The 15,865-nt window shown below is 40.6% G+C and overlaps 1 protein-coding gene across 1 annotated transcript in view; it reads right to left on the bottom strand.

The window, feature by feature from the left end:
- Positions 1 to 14,996, bottom strand: part of Axud1 (AXIN1 up-regulated 1) — a 371,647-nt gene extending 356,651 nt beyond the window's left edge. The window contains exon 1 of the mRNA XM_067145319.2: positions 14,976 to 14,996. The gene's annotated coding sequence lies outside the window, so the exon portion shown is untranslated. The remainder of the gene's footprint in view (positions 1 to 14,975) is intronic.
- Between the last annotated feature and the right edge of the window lie 869 nt (positions 14,997 to 15,865).

Genomic DNA, 15,865 nt, shown 5'->3' with positions numbered 1-15,865 from the left:
TATGTTAATTTTATTATGTGTAATTAATTCAGGAATTTAACGTCATGATATTTATTTTGGTATGTAATTGTATTATAATTCATGTTTAATCATTTGCTCACTATCATTTCATTACTTTGTAACTACGACTTGTAAACGAGGGCTGAATATCCTAATATTCACTTAGATTCTTGCGACATTCGTTTAAAATTAACTTGCAGTAGATTTCCTCTATCTTGCCACATCACCGAGGAAGAAGGAAGGACAAATTTAGACACCAAGTTCTGGGAAAAGCGAGCACGTGTTCAAGCGTTCTAACGTAAGCTACCGTATTTCGACCAGAATTATTCAAACTGATCACCGCCTATATTTTCAAAGGAGCGTCATGTTGCCATGGATACTGAGTGAAAGGACTAATAGAAGAACAGTTGATATCAGGGTTAAGACCCGTCAACTCTAATATCTGGAGTGGGGAGAGACGTGTCATCTGATTGGACCACGTGTAGCGACCTGTAATTAGCGCCAGAGAAGGTTATAAAAGGGCGTGTTGGAGCTCTTGGCTTCATCTTCTACGTGATTCTTATTGAGTTTCTACTTGTTCTTCTACGTGATTCTTATTGAGTTTCTACTTGTTCTTCTACGTGATTCTTATTGAGTTTCTACAATCTTCTACTTGATCTTCTACTTGATTCTTCTACTTGATTCTTCGGATTCTTCGTTTGATTCTGCATTCGTATTCTACATTAATTACTTCATTTACCACGACGTGGTACTTAGAAATTCTGAATGAGGGGTGTATAGCCACTCTCATCAGGAAGTACGTACAGCTCGGCTACAAGACCGGTTTGAACCAGTCTAAGTCAATAGGTAGTATTAATCTAGATAGAAATGAAACTTCAGAGCACATTTTCAGTAAAGTTGGAAGGATTCTTAATTGAGTATCCTCTCCATACAACCCAAGGTGGTTCTTCTAACTATGACTTAGGGCTTATCTCCAATATATGGGATAGAGCATAATAGGGAGTGTTAGTTTTGAAGTCATCTTCCAATTAGTGGGAGGTGCAATTTGCAAGGTAGGAATGGTACTTAGCTGCAGATGAAGAGATCTCAAAGACGACCGGTGATGTTCCAGCTACAAGGATGGAAGCTTTCCAAGGACCAGCAGAACAAGACTACATGGTGAGCAAGCGAGTTAAAGATATTGCAAGTTTTCGCGAAGTAGAGTCATTCAATTTTTTGTTAAATTCATTTTCTATTTTAAATTCAGTTCTCGTTAAACCGTCGTCATTTATATTCAATATAATAAATAGTATTTTTCTAGTTCACTTTAATCAATCTGCCTTAATTAGCCTTTTGATTTCTAATTCTCCTGCACCCCTGTGATAAGAGTCCGTCCAAGCTTGATTATAAATTTTTATCTTTAAGTCCTCAACTTAAAGATTGGCGCCCTTAGCTTGAATGGTTGCATTTCTCGTTCGATGATTGTTCTCCGAGAGGGGAAGCCACACGTAGTAGATCACACTTTATAGCGGTTTTGTTACATTTTTCATGAATTGAGAATACAGTGCAGCTACGATTGTAGGCGCAAAAAATGATTAGAGAAGATGATATATATAAAATAGTTAATGCAGAAGGTTATACAAACAATTCTCGTGGCAAAATAGATGAACTGGGAGGGTAATGGTCGTGTTTTTGAAGGTAGATTGAAGGTAGAGTAGGCCGGAATCCTAGCGTTTTGAACGAAAATGTTCAAACTTTAGGGATACAATTTACCAAACCAAGAAACTATATACAGCTTTTGAATTAGTTTAGGTATCATAAATTAGTTAATATGTAGCTTGTATCACTTTCATAATCTGTTTTTTTACGTTAACAGAGGAACAGACGGGTTGAAATTACTTTTTATTTTTCAGTTTACATAGTGATAAAGAACATAGCAATACTTGGGCACAATTCACAATATCTGAATGCTGTAAGTGGGATATAAACGACTGCACTGCATTTTTCAGATAGTATATCACAAGTTAGGTCCAGCTCCATCGCTAAATGGTTAGCGTGCTGGCCTTCGGTCACAGAGGCCCCGGGTTGGATTCCCGGCAGAGCTGGGAATTTTAACCATAATTGGTTAATTTCGCTGGCACGGGGAGCTGGTGCGCAGGTTACCTACGGGAGTCAAATCAAAAGACCTGTATCTGGCGAGACGAAATTATCCTCGGACACTCGCGGCACTAAAAGCCATACGCCATTTCATTTCATCACAAGTTAAAATCCATTGAGCAGGTAAAGTGAAGGAATTTTTTGAAAATCTCTTGGATTTTGAGGACAAGTAAAAAATATGGGCTTGGACCGAAAGTGTTAATTAAGGTCATGGTAGCTTCTTTCCCACTCCAGGCCCTTTCCTATCCCATCATCGCTGTATGACCTGTCTGTGTCGGTGCGACGTAAAAAAAAAAGGCACGAATGCAAATCTATGTTGAGAATGATTCTGAATCAAATATTCTCCTATGTCTATTCGACCGAGCTCGATAGCTGCAGTCGCTTAATTGCGGCCAGTATCCAGTATTCGGGAGATAGTGGGTTCGAACCCCACTGTCAGCAGCCCTGAAGATGGTTTAAGATGGTTTTCCGTGGTTTCCCATTTTCACACCAGGAAAATGCTGGGGCTGTACCTTAATTAAGGCCACGGCCTCTTCCTTCCAACTGCTAGGCCTTTCCTACCCCATCGTCGCCATAAGATCTATCTGTGTCGGTGCGACGTAAAGCCCGTAGCAAAAAAAAAAATGTCTATTCGAGGTAGAAATATTCATGGTAGGCAACTACATTTTCCTAACTCCTTTCCCTCAATAAAAAAAGTTGGCGGTAGGCTGTCACACTGTAACGGCCGCAGGGTTTTGAGGGCTTCGTAGATTTACTTGTTAGAAATAAAAGACAAATATTATGTGGACAATAAATGTCATTCAATAGAACATGGTGCACTTGGAATGTGAGTGCAGTATGGGTCTGTACTACGAGAAATAAGAGACATAAATTGGCAGTTCGTGGGTAATATTACGAGTAAAAGATGATGCTTGTTATTTATTTAGCACAAATTTTGCCTTACTTTGAAGTGTTTCTTCATTAAAATTACGTTTCGGATATTCAATTTTTTTTTTTTTTTGCAACAGGTAGCCTTCTCTTTTTTTTTTTTTTTTTTGCTAGGGGCTTTACGTCGCAACGACACAGATAGGTCATATGGCGACGATGGGATAGGAAAGGCCTAGGAGTTGGAAGGAAGCGGCCGTGGCCTTATTTAAGGTACAGCCCCAGCATTTGCCTGGTGTGAAAATGGGAAACCACGGAAAACCATCTTCAGGGCTGCCGATAGTGGGATTCGAACATACTATCTCCCGGATGCAAGCTCACAGCCGCGCGCCTGTTCTTTTGATGTAGCCGTAGTCGAGGAACGTAAGTCTACGTTAAAAATATAAACGTGTTAGAAGCGAAATTCAGGGCTCTTCTGCGACTTATAAAATCTTCTTACAGGACGTGAAACCAGACTGTGCAAAACAGGACATTCGTCTAATTGAGTTATTTAACGTTTAGAGAAGTGCACGAGGAAAAGGGTCAGCGCCGAATGCGAATGGAGAGAGAATTGTGATAGAACAGAGAGATTTATGCTCGTAAGTCTATTAAGACCATGTTTACAATAGTTTACCAGTATCTCTTAAAGCTGTCCAACAGGAACTTGGGATTAATCAGATCTTTAAAAGCTTGTTAACTCACCCCTTGTGCGTGGGGGCGGTAAAATAACACTCACTGTATCCCCTGCCTGTCCTAAGAGGTGACTAAAATGGGCCTCGGGAACTCTTAACTAGCGAGCGTGAGTTAGCATCCACGGGGACTTTAGTTGAGTCCTGGCATTGCTTCCACTTAAGTTGTGCCAGGCTCCTCACTTTCATCTATACTTTCCGCCTTCCCTAGCTAAACTCTTGTTCCTTTCCGACCCGAACAGTTTTAGGTTCCTGAAGCCTACGGAGTCCTTCATTTTCACGTCATTCGTGGCGCTTGTATTTCTTTGACCGATACGTTCATTTTTCGAAGTGTCGGACCCCTTCCAATTTTCCCTCTTATTAGTGTTGTATTTCCTCTTAAAACTTTAATTACCACCACCAGCAGCAGCAGCAGCACCACCACTTGTTAAATCGTGAAACTGCCAGAGTTTCGCCTTAGTGTGGCAGTGGCCTCATCCGTTTCAAAGGCTCTAATATATCATGGTTCCCTTCTGGGAACATTATCTTTGATATAAAAGCCAAAGCAGCAATTTATATAAGTGTAGAGGTAGATACTTCCCCTAGTGCACCGTCACTGCATAGTCCTACAAAAGTTGGGTTGTGCCTCAACGGTGCGCTAGCTTCCAGCTATTTGGAATGCTGTGAAAATCTTTCTGAAAAGTCTACTGGTGCACTGACTGGGGCGAAACGCTGGTAATTTCACGGCTGAAAATCCTGATGAGCTTGAATATTTTAGCAACCGTAATCGATGGAATTTAGTTATGGTTTCCGTCTGGGAACTTCGTTTTTAAATCAGATCTTATTTGACACCTATTGCACGTTCACTGAATCTGAATTAACTGATTTTGATGGTTTAAATAAAACTTACAGCATTTTTAAGGTTAATAATATTATGTAAGTGTATTTAATTCAGTCTAAGCTTTTGCCACGATTTCATTTAGCGGCCTTTGATATCGATCAATTATTCGTGTAGTCATTCGGTCTGTCTGTCTGTCTGTTAGGTCATCAGCCCAGAGGCTGGTTGGATCCTCAAAATGCACCGCCAGAGGTTATGTGGTTATAGGGAAACCGGGAAAACCCGACAAAAACCGATGACAGCACCAAAATGAGGGATACTAGACAAGATGAGAAGTAAGGTAAGTTGCCATTGCTTTCCTCAGTGCGTCAGAAAGTGCTGTTGCAGCACGACTGGGAGCAACACATTTCATAACAGTCAGACGCACTGAATGCCATTACTCAGCACCCAGTGCTAGAAACTGCGTTCAAAATAATTCACTAAAACACTTACAGGATAAAACAAAGAATGCCAGACCAAATATTGCCCTCTAGGCAGTCATTCATAGTAATGTTACCAAGGCAATTGGTTTCGAAACTGCACAGAGGTTTCAATATAAGCGTGTGATGAACTTTTTGATTATTTTGTAGTCTGAATATCTAAAAATGTCATAATGTTTGTTGCTTATGGCTTAACTGCCGTTAATAATGTCATGGCTATTTGCTGCAAGAGACATCCGCGGCTCGGTATTTCGACCAGTTCCAGTTCTCCAACAGACTGGAAGACAATGTTACAAAGTTGTAGCATTTAAAACCTCTCAAATACCATCGGTTCGTTTTGGTTCTCGATTGCTGTTTCTTCTGGGACTGCCTGGTCGAGGCGATAAAGTCGTGCTCGGTTTACCCGGAAGGGCGTAGGTTCGATTCCCCGCCTGGAAGTAAAAAACATTAATAAACAAGACCTCCATTTCTGGAGTAGCACATGTCTCTACATCAACAATGAGTACCAGGTTTATTGCTGGGGCTAAAGGCGGCCGGGCGTAGAGCTGACCACTGTACCCCGCCAAGAGGTTACGTATAGTGGGAGCCTTTACCTTCCTCCCATCGTAGGGCCCTCATGGCCTTTACGGAGATGACTTTACTTTGCTTATTTCTTCTTTACAACAATTATTGAATTAATTCAAATTGTTCATTCCACCTTAGGTTTCAATATTGCCTGTTATTTACAGCAGTATTACACAACATCCATCGGAGTGATGACAATGATGTTACTGCTTTTACGTCTGACTGTCTACTTCTTCTTACGGTTATCGGTGACGTCGAGGTGATGGAACTTTGTCCCTCAAACGTTCTTTTACGTGCTAGTAAATCTACCGAGAAAAGTCTAGAGTATTTCAGCACCTCTGAATATGATTAAAACCGGACTATACCGGGACTGAACCCAGAAAGCCACTGATCTACCACACAGCATGGCTTACACCATGACATTCCTGACTGTAGTTGCCATATACCTGTCAGACCCTACCCCAACATATTTCATTCTCACTAGACAGTTCAAACCTGTTCCACACGTTTGTGCAGGCCTTTTACTCTCAGGCTGTTTCAACTGGTTGATATTACAATAATCCCCATGGGTCATCAGTACTTAGGCTGGTTTAATGCAGCCCTCCATGCTACCCTATCCTGTGCTAACCTTTTTATTTCTACGTATCTACTTCATCCTACACCTCTTCCCCCTGTGGGTGGTGGGGGATAGAATAACACCCACGGTATCCCCTGCCTGTCGTAAGACGCGACTAACAGGGTCCCCAGATGCTCTCAACTTGGGAGCGTGGTTCGGCGACTACGGGGCCCTTAACCGAGCCCTGGCAATGCTTCCATTTACTTGTGCCAGGCTCCTCACTTTCATCTATCCTATCCAACCTCACTTGGTCAATTTTTTCCGACCCCGATGGCATTAGGTAGTCTTTCGGTTGACACTTTCGGTTGACACCCTTTGTGGATCTTGTTTTCCTTAGGTCGATAGCTTATTTTTTTCCGACCTCTTTCATTTTTCTCTCTAATTGGTATTAACAGAGGATGGTTGCCCACTTGTACTTCCTCTTAAAACAATAACTCCACAGTAATCCTACTAGGAGGAATTGGATTCGATTCCCGGTCATGCAGGTTTGAGGTCCATTTAGCCTACGTGAGTACAATTGAGGAACTATCTGACGGTCTAGAAAGCCAAGAATAACGGCCGAGACGAATCGTCGTGCTGACCACACGACACCTCATAATATAGGCTAATAGTTACGTATTGACTATGCTGAAAAGAAACTCTATTCACGAACTTAACAACCTTTAAATTACCGAGCGAGTTGGCCGTGCGTTTAGGGTCGCGCAACTCTGAGCTTGCATTCGGGACATACTGGGTTCGAATTCCACCATCGGCAGCCCTGAAAATGGTTTTCCGTGGTTTCCCACTTTGACCCCAGCCAAATGCTGAGGCTGTACCTTAATTAAGGGCACGGCTACCACCTTCACAATCTCATCCTATCGTCACCGAAAACCTTCGATGAGTTAATGCGACGTTAAACAAGTAGGAAAAATCCGCGCTTCTAGCCCTTGAGGCAAGCAGATCATTGTTGAAAACATCCTAGGGATATGAGCCACGAATTTTAGGTAAATAAAATATAATAAAATATGAGAATATATTCTTTATTTATTCCTAAAATTTACAATTCTTTTTCTAAATCATCGTTATGCGATCGATTAGATTAGCAGTTTGCCTTTTTCTACCACTACGAGCGCTAATGTGAGTCAATGCAAAGTTTCACTTAAACCCTTATAACTACATTCGGTGTGGACATTTTTCAAAATATCAAGAAAGGCCTGAGGGTATTGAACCGAGGAACACATTACAGAAATAATTATGTCAATAAGTTAATTTGGCTAGGATGTGAATCAAAAAGAAAACGAGTAAAGGAAACGAGCAAGCAATATTACGCTTATTTTACAGAACTGCATTTAGGCCGGAATTAATTTTCGAAACGTATTTTTCTAGTTCGATAGAGCTACCCAAGACTCACAATTTGAAAGCTTTCTGGGCTCTTTAGCCCTTCCACTTTCGACACAATTGAGGAAATTGTTTAATTTTACGTTTTACGTAATATGGGGACCCATACTTTGTCTCCTAAGAATTTTTTTCAACATCAGAATCGTTAATTTACAGCGATATATCAGAGAAATATCATACGAAGCTCCAACGAGTACAGAAACCTTTTGTGCGTTTCTTCTTCACTGTTCGTAAATATTGTCGTGTAATATCTTACTACAAGCCCGCAGAGTGGTAGAAACTCAGGGATAGACGATCACGCTCAGCTGCTTGTTTACTGCAGAGCATTTAGAAATCTAATGCTCCCTCACATTTGGCCACGTCCATTGTTCATATGAGTCAAGTGCATGATCGGGACAATAGGTTTACAGCTAACACCCTTCAGGTCCCACAGCATCTTACGGCGAAGTTCAGTAAGTCGTTTATTTTCACTGCCTTTCAACTGTACAGTGACCTTAAACTACAGTATATGAAATACAGTTAGTAGTGTCAAAACTCTGAACAAATGTCTCCAATGACGATGTCTTCCCACACAGTCGTGGAAATAAATATGCATACAGTATACACTGCAAAACGAAGTGAGTGGTTTTAATAGTAAATTTAAAACTACATCCAAGCTGATAGATACCATGCAGACTAATATTAAAATTTGTATGCCACGAAAAATGTTCCTTGAAAATGAGAGATTATGTAATTTGTACGGCATTCAACCGGGAACGAAGTATTCAGACAAAACCACAACCAAAACAAGGCTGATCCAATCCTTTAAATCAGAGTTTCCCAAACTTTTTGTCTCTGAGGCCCCCTGAACATAACACATGCATGTCCAAAGGGCCCCTTAGCCACAGAACACAATACTGCATTCAATAAAACAAAGAAAAGTTTTTTGTAATGATGCCATGTTTGATTCTATTAGTATAGTTTAGGACTATTTACTTTCTTTGAAAGTTTAATTTCATTTACATAAAGATACTTTATACATGCACAGAAATTATAAAACACTGTGAAATGGGCTATTAATTACAACAGTCTGGATCTGGAGACTTACTTGAAAAACTCACTTGTTGCGGTAGTTCGATCAGTGGTGCTGCGTTCCAACGGCCAAGCGCTTTACAAGCGTAGTCACTCGAAGCGAAGATCAGTCTCTACATTAGCTCTGTTTCTGTACTCGTTTTCATTTGTGTGAGAGCAGAAAAGGTACACTCACACAGGTTTGTTGTCATGAAAGGCATTAAAACCAGTATTTCCTTTCTGGAAATTGTAGGGTATAGGGGATGTCATGGATACAAAAGTCGATCAGAGACGTGGAGTTGTGATATATTCATGGAACTTCCTGGAGCTTAAACATGCCACTATATCTGATTCTCCACCCGTATCATACTTCAGTTTATTTTTCACCTCAGCTAGTTGATCTGCCTCAAGGGAGGGCAGTTCGTGTTCAGTTTCAAAGAAGGGGTTACAAATCCAGGAGATTTTCTCAACCACAGGCGGAAAATATTATCTGAGTATGGATACTACCAATTATATCACTCACACTGCCTTGTAGTATTTCTTCCTTTTCCACTGCTAACTTGTAGCCTACTATTTATCAGTCAAGTTAAGAATTATATATACTGCATGTAAGTTATACAATAGTGAAGACATAGTTCCTAATTTAGTATAATGATCTATGAATTGCGTGTGTACAATAAAATCTCTCTCTTTAAATACTTACAACTTACATTATTATTGCGGACCCCTTGAATTATCATCGTTGCCCCCCCCCCCCGCAGGGGTCCGCGGACCACAGTTTGGGAATAACTGCTGTAAAGCAAGGAACACTCGTGTAGTCGTGTGGTGCACCGTGAAGTATCAGCTGGCAGAATGTGCGTACTGTGAAATAGCAGATTGGACCACAAAGAGAAGGAAACGACCATGGAGTAAAGAAACATTGTTGTCTCACAATATCTCCAACACAAATCACATTCTGAAATCGCAAGTATAATCGGAAGAGGTCGAGTGCCTGCGAAATCCACTAAACGATAAAAAATAATTTTCAACAGTGAAAGAAGAGGTCGTCCACGGAAGCTTACGACAAGAGACACTAGAATTCTGTTAAAAGAATCATGAAGAAAGCCCTCAAATTTGCAGCATCTGCACTGTCTGCACATGTGCGTGACCATATCGGATAGGACATCGCTCCAAGGGCAATCCTTACCATTCTCAACTGTTAGGGCTACCTAGACGAAAACCCTACGTTAGTAAAAAGAAGATTAAAGGAAACTGGAATTCGCGCAACAGTATCTATCCACAAGAACAGATGTTTGTGAAAAAAAGTGAACTGAATATATTTCACAACGATGGTAGGATATTGGTCCTGAAAACCTTCAAGCCACGGTGAAGCATGGAGATGGTGGAATCGTGGTATGGGAATGTATGGTAGCCCCCGGTGTTGATAAACTTTGTTTATTGAAAGTAACATGGACAGATCTGTGTATCTGAATATTATCAATGAGAACTTACAACAAAGTGTTGATGCCTTGGGCCTTGCGGGAAATTATATTAATTTCAAGAAGACAACGATCCAAAACATACAGCGGCCATTTTACGTTTATAGTTGCTGTACCACCCTTCACACTCAACACTCCAGCTCGGAGTCCGGACCTGAAAATAGTGGGGTAACGGTGAAATTAAGAAGCAAGTGTGAGAAAACACGAAATTCGTATTAAGACAGCTTTGATGAAATGTTTATTATGGAAATGGCAAAGTATTACGTCAAAGATTACGGGAAGATTGGCCTATTTCATGCCGAAGAGGTTGGGAGAGATGATACATAGGAGGGGTATGCATACGAAATATTAAACTAGTTGTGGTTTTGTTACAAGTTTAATTTTCCTTCTCCGTATGACAACTTATTTCGTAGTATGTTTCTGTATTAAGTTGTGTAAATGCTGTTGTTCTTCCGCCTGAATAACTATAGTTATACTTCCCCTTGAGTCTGGGATCACTTCTATGTACTTACTCCAGGCTTCTTACTTTCATCTTTTCGATAGTATTAGGTTGGTGGTGATTGTTACTAGTTTAAGAGGAGGTGCAACTGAGCAACCATCCTCTATTACTAGACGGAAAAGGAAGACTTCCGATCCTTCGGAAAAGGGTGAATTTCAAAGTGACTGCATTGTAATTTTTATACTACAAGTAAGGGAATATGTGAGTTATTTCTGTAAATGTCGTATTCATTTCTTTGCGATTGCTTTTAATTATTACGTGACATTACTCGTATGACATTTTCAATTGCCAGGTTTTTTGACATAAATATGTCTTAAAGCTGGAGGTCATCCGAAAATGTGTGTAACGAAATAGCGTCATGAAACAAGGTGGGTGATGCGATGTAACCTAGCAACAGTAGGCCTACCGAGCTCGATAGCTAAGTCGCTTAAGTGCGGTCAGTATCCAGTATTCGGGAGATAGTAGGTTCGAACCCCACTGTCGGCAGCCCTGAAAATGGTTTTCCGTGGTTTCCCATTTTCACACCAGGCAAATGCTGGGGCTGTACCTTAATTAAGGGCACGGCCACTTCCTTCCCACTCCTAGTCCTTTCCTGTGTCATCGTCGCCGTAAGACCTATCTGTGTCGGCGCAACGTAAAACAACTAGCAAAAAAAAAAAAAAAAAGAAGAAGAAAACAGTAGGCCTACCTTGAGAATTGTACAGACCGTGGATCTGTATGTCATGGCCATCCATCAGTACTTCACATCAAAGTCTATACGGTTGCTAGGTAACACCGCGTACACATTTCATTGAAATACATTAGATTTTTCCAAAGAGAAATGTAATAACATTATTTGTTACTTGTTTCAATGTACCTCCTTTTTATTTTGTTATCGTGAAATTTCTTGTTTCGATGCAATTTCTTGTAATGTTTGGTTTTCAAGACAGTTTCTTGTTGTCATGTTATGTATGTTTTAATTTTACTTCGTTGTTATACTGTAAGTAAAAATTGCTTACTTGGGATATCTCCTAGTTGCAACGTATAGTAGTAGTAATAATATGTCCGGCTCCATGGCTAAATGGTTAGCGTGCTGGCCTTTGGTCACAGGGGTCCCGGGTTCGATTCCCGGCAGGGTCAGGAATTTTAACAATCAGTGGTTAATTTCGCTGCCACGGGGACTAGGTTCATGTGTCGTCTTCATAATCATTTCATCCTCATCACGACACGCAGGTCGCCTACGGGTGTCAAATCGAAAGACCTGCATCTGGCGAGCCGAACTTGTCCTCGGACACTCTCAGTACTAAAAGCCATTTTAGTAGCAATAATAATAATAATAATAATAATAATAATAATAATAATAATAATAATAATAATAATAATAATGACTCCTCGAATAACTGGAGAAAAAATGACGCAGAATCATTAGAAGAATCATGGAAGCCAATTAAAGGAATGGCATCCACCAAAGAGTAACTACTTTTCATTTGCGAAAAACAAATGATCATAAATAATGTCTCTCGGTCATGGCCATCCATCAACGGCTGCTAATTTCAGATGACAACCAGCCATAAGACATAGCTTGGGTTACACTTCCGTCACACATTTTGTGACGCTAACTTCCGTTAACACAGGATCGACGTCTTAGACACCCCTCACTGCCCAAAAGGCCCTGCAGAAACAGCCGACTTGAACCACATCCTACTGTCATGTAAGAAGTACTCCAACAGCAGAACCTTCTGTACTCTTCTTTAGTGAAGTTAAATACACCACTGCCAACTTCAATTTTCATCCTGTTATCAAACCTAACTCCACAGTTACGCGCTGATATTTGTCAATATTTATCAGACTGTAGTATTGATTATATGTTATGACTCTTTCTCAATCACGAAGGTCTATCTCACTCAATCTGTAAATGCTGGCCGCATGGTCTTTCGAGGCCGAACGGCATTAGCAGTAGGTATTTTAAAAAATCCGTAACACAAATTTTCAGCTGACCCCCAGCCATAAGACCAAGAACAAAACTGATCCGTCATGTTCAAATAAATGACCCCTTTTCCTTAAAAAATCCCTGTGGGTGGGGCTGGTAGAATGATATCCACGGTATCCCCGAGGATCTCTTAAATTCGGAGCGTGGGTTGGCAACTACGGGCCCTTTAGCTGAGTCCTGGCATTGCTTCCACTTGATTATGCCACACTTCTTACTTTCATCTATATTATACGATCTGCTTTCGTCAACTATTGTTCTTTTCTGACCCCGATGGTATTACGTATCGAGGCCTACATAGTCTTTCATTTCCATGCCCTTCGTGGCCCGTGTCTTTCTTTGGCCGATACCTTCATTTTACGAAGTGTCGAACCCCTACCACTTTCCCTGTGATTGTTGTTGCTAGTTGCTTTACATCACACCTACACAGATAGGTCTTATGGTGTCTACGGGACAGGAAAGGTCTAGGAATCGGAAGGAAGCGGCCGTGGCCTTAATTAAGGTACAGCCCCAGCATTTGCCTGGTGTGAAAATGAGAAAGCACGGAAAACTATCCTCAGAGCTGCCGACAGAGGGGTTCGAACCCACTATCTCCCGGATGCGAGCTCACAGCTGCGCGTTCCTAACTGCACGGCCAACACGCCCGGTATGTGATTATTGTTAATAAAGGATCTCTCCTTAGTTGTACTTCCTGTTAAAACAATAATCACCACCACTACTTTAGAAAAAGAAATCTCTTATGACGAACGAATCAATTTTTCATTCTTTTTATAATATCCACCGAGCTCGATAGCTGCAGTCGCTTAAGTGCGACCAGTATCCAGTAATCGGGAGATAGTGGGTTCGAATCCCACTGTCGGCAGCCCTGAAGATAGTTTTCCGTGGTTTCCCATTTTCACACCAGGCAAATCTGAGGCTGTACCTTAATTAAGGCCACGGCCGATTCCTTCCTATTCCTAGCCCATTCCTATCCCATCGTCGTCATAAGACATATGTGACAGTGCGACGTAAAGCAAAATAGCAAAAAAAAAAAATTATAATATCCTACATTTCGAATACTGGAGGTCCGTGTTAATTCGCTTGGTTTTGAACTGATACAAAAATTGTGGATTTATTATTATTATTATTATTATTATTATTATTATTATTATTATTATTATTATTATTATTATTATGTATTGTTAGCGTAAGACTGCGTTTTTGAAAGCGTTGGAAACTAACATTTTAGTCTACTGTGGACGCTGCGCAGTGTTGTTTCACTGCAGATACGAGGCGGACACATACTGGACAATGGGACAATAAAAGCCTCTGGTGCAGGACTGATTATTGATGCACCGTGTAATGTTAGAACACAACAACATTAATACCGATATTCCTCCTCTCAATCGCGTATGCGACCTAAAATCAAATTCTCGTGTATCTATTGATGTGTTCATTCGGATGAACTCGGTTGCATTCGCCTCTCTTCGTACAAGTATATTGATCTTCTCATATTATCCCAAAAACCTTTTGAAATTGAGATTCGGTAAGGTGTGGAGGAGGAAAAGCAAAGAGAATTAACAAGAAAGAAAGAAACAGAGAAAGAGAGACAATTTTGCTGGTCCTTGTTCAGAAAAAGAGAACGTAAGTAAAACGACGAATAGGAGGAGGGAAATGAAGCGACGGTGAAATTGAACGAGCGAGAGAATGGAGTGGGGAGAGAACCTTGTTTGTCTCCATGGCAACCGTTGGTATGGCAACCACACATTGATTCGACCGAGACTAGACATTGTCGACGTTCTGCATGTCGCATAGTGTGAATCCATATTTACAATACGAAACTGAGTTTTGTTTCCAGTTTTCAGAATAAATTATTACATAATATAATATTTTGAAAAACCAAATTTGAATATAACAATATAAATCATTATTACGTACATATGCCCAACAAAAAATCAATAATGCAGAATCGAATTAATTTGCGCGATTTCATTCTGCTAATAGACAAGAAAAAAGTAACTAGGTGCTCATAAGTTACCTTTTGCGATCCTCAGCATTTAGGCATTTGAATTTCATGAAACAATCGCAAATTTAATTTCACCAGTCTGTATCAAACGCAGTTAGTGTCTAATTAAGTCGATATTAATCGCAGCTATAGATAATTATATGGATACCAAAGGTAATCAATATATTTTTGTCCGTGAGCATAACAATACTCAACAATAGCCATTGACGGCTACCTCGATCAGCAACAGTTGCCTACCTACCGCAGAATGACGTCAAAACAATGATAAAAAGATATATTACAAACAATTCTTTCAGTTTGGAGTAATATAGTAAATTTTTAAAAATATTTGTAAAATATTAACATATGGAACAAGGGAGAACATGGAATTAATGATAAGTCAAGTGCAAGTCCTACCTGTCGGAGAGCTAGCGCATGGCCTGCAAGCTGTTTGTCGGCTTGGAACTTGACAGTATGCTTAGAGAGAGTACATCCGCCTGTGAAGTCACTACCTAGTTCAAGCTATTCACACAGAAGCGCTGGGGGAGCCTTGGGAGCTGCCATCTTCTGACTTCTGTTTTAACTAAATGTACACCTGCCGCTCCCTACTAAGCCTGGATAAATTACGATGACTTGTTCACCGTGATTGCACTGGATTTTGTTGCTTAGCTGCACGTACTCATCGCGATGAGTTTGAAGGAAAGAAGTTCAACGATAAATGCATATTACCACGGGAACGGACCGTGTTACGTAATAGTAGTGATATGTAGGTGAACCACACACTATACCAGTCTAAGTTTTAACTCCCCGGTCTCTGTAAAAACATCCTGCTAAATTATATCAGCATTTTAATTCGTCTATAGAGAATTCTCATATCGCTAATAGAAAAGTTGATTGCAGTTAACTACTGCGGAACGAATTGTTGGAGAAAGGGGAATGTTGAAATTGGCGCGAAAGCTGCTCAAGTCACATAAAGTCAAAATACTTGTATTCAGGCTGGTATATTAATAATAATAATAATAATAATAATAATAATAATAATAATAATAATAATAATGCCACTTCTGTGGTGTAGTAGTTAGTGTGATTGGCTGCTGTCACCCCCGGAGGCTCGGGTTCGATTCCCGGTTCTGCCACGAAATCTGAAGAGTAATACGAGGGCTGGAGCGGGGCCCACTCATCCTCGGAAGGTCAAGTGATAGAGGGGGGTTCGATTGCCACCTCAGCCATCCTCGAAGTGGTTTGTCGTGGTTTCCTACTTCTCTTCCAGGCAAATGAGGGGATGATACCTAACTTAAGGTCACGGC

This window comes from Anabrus simplex, chromosome 4 (assembly GCF_040414725.1).
Source record: "Anabrus simplex isolate iqAnaSimp1 chromosome 4, ASM4041472v1, whole genome shotgun sequence".
Taxonomy (NCBI): domain Eukaryota; kingdom Metazoa; phylum Arthropoda; class Insecta; order Orthoptera; family Tettigoniidae; genus Anabrus; species Anabrus simplex.
The sequence above is the reverse complement of the archived record's forward strand: the minus strand, read 5'-3'. Positions and strand labels throughout refer to the sequence as shown.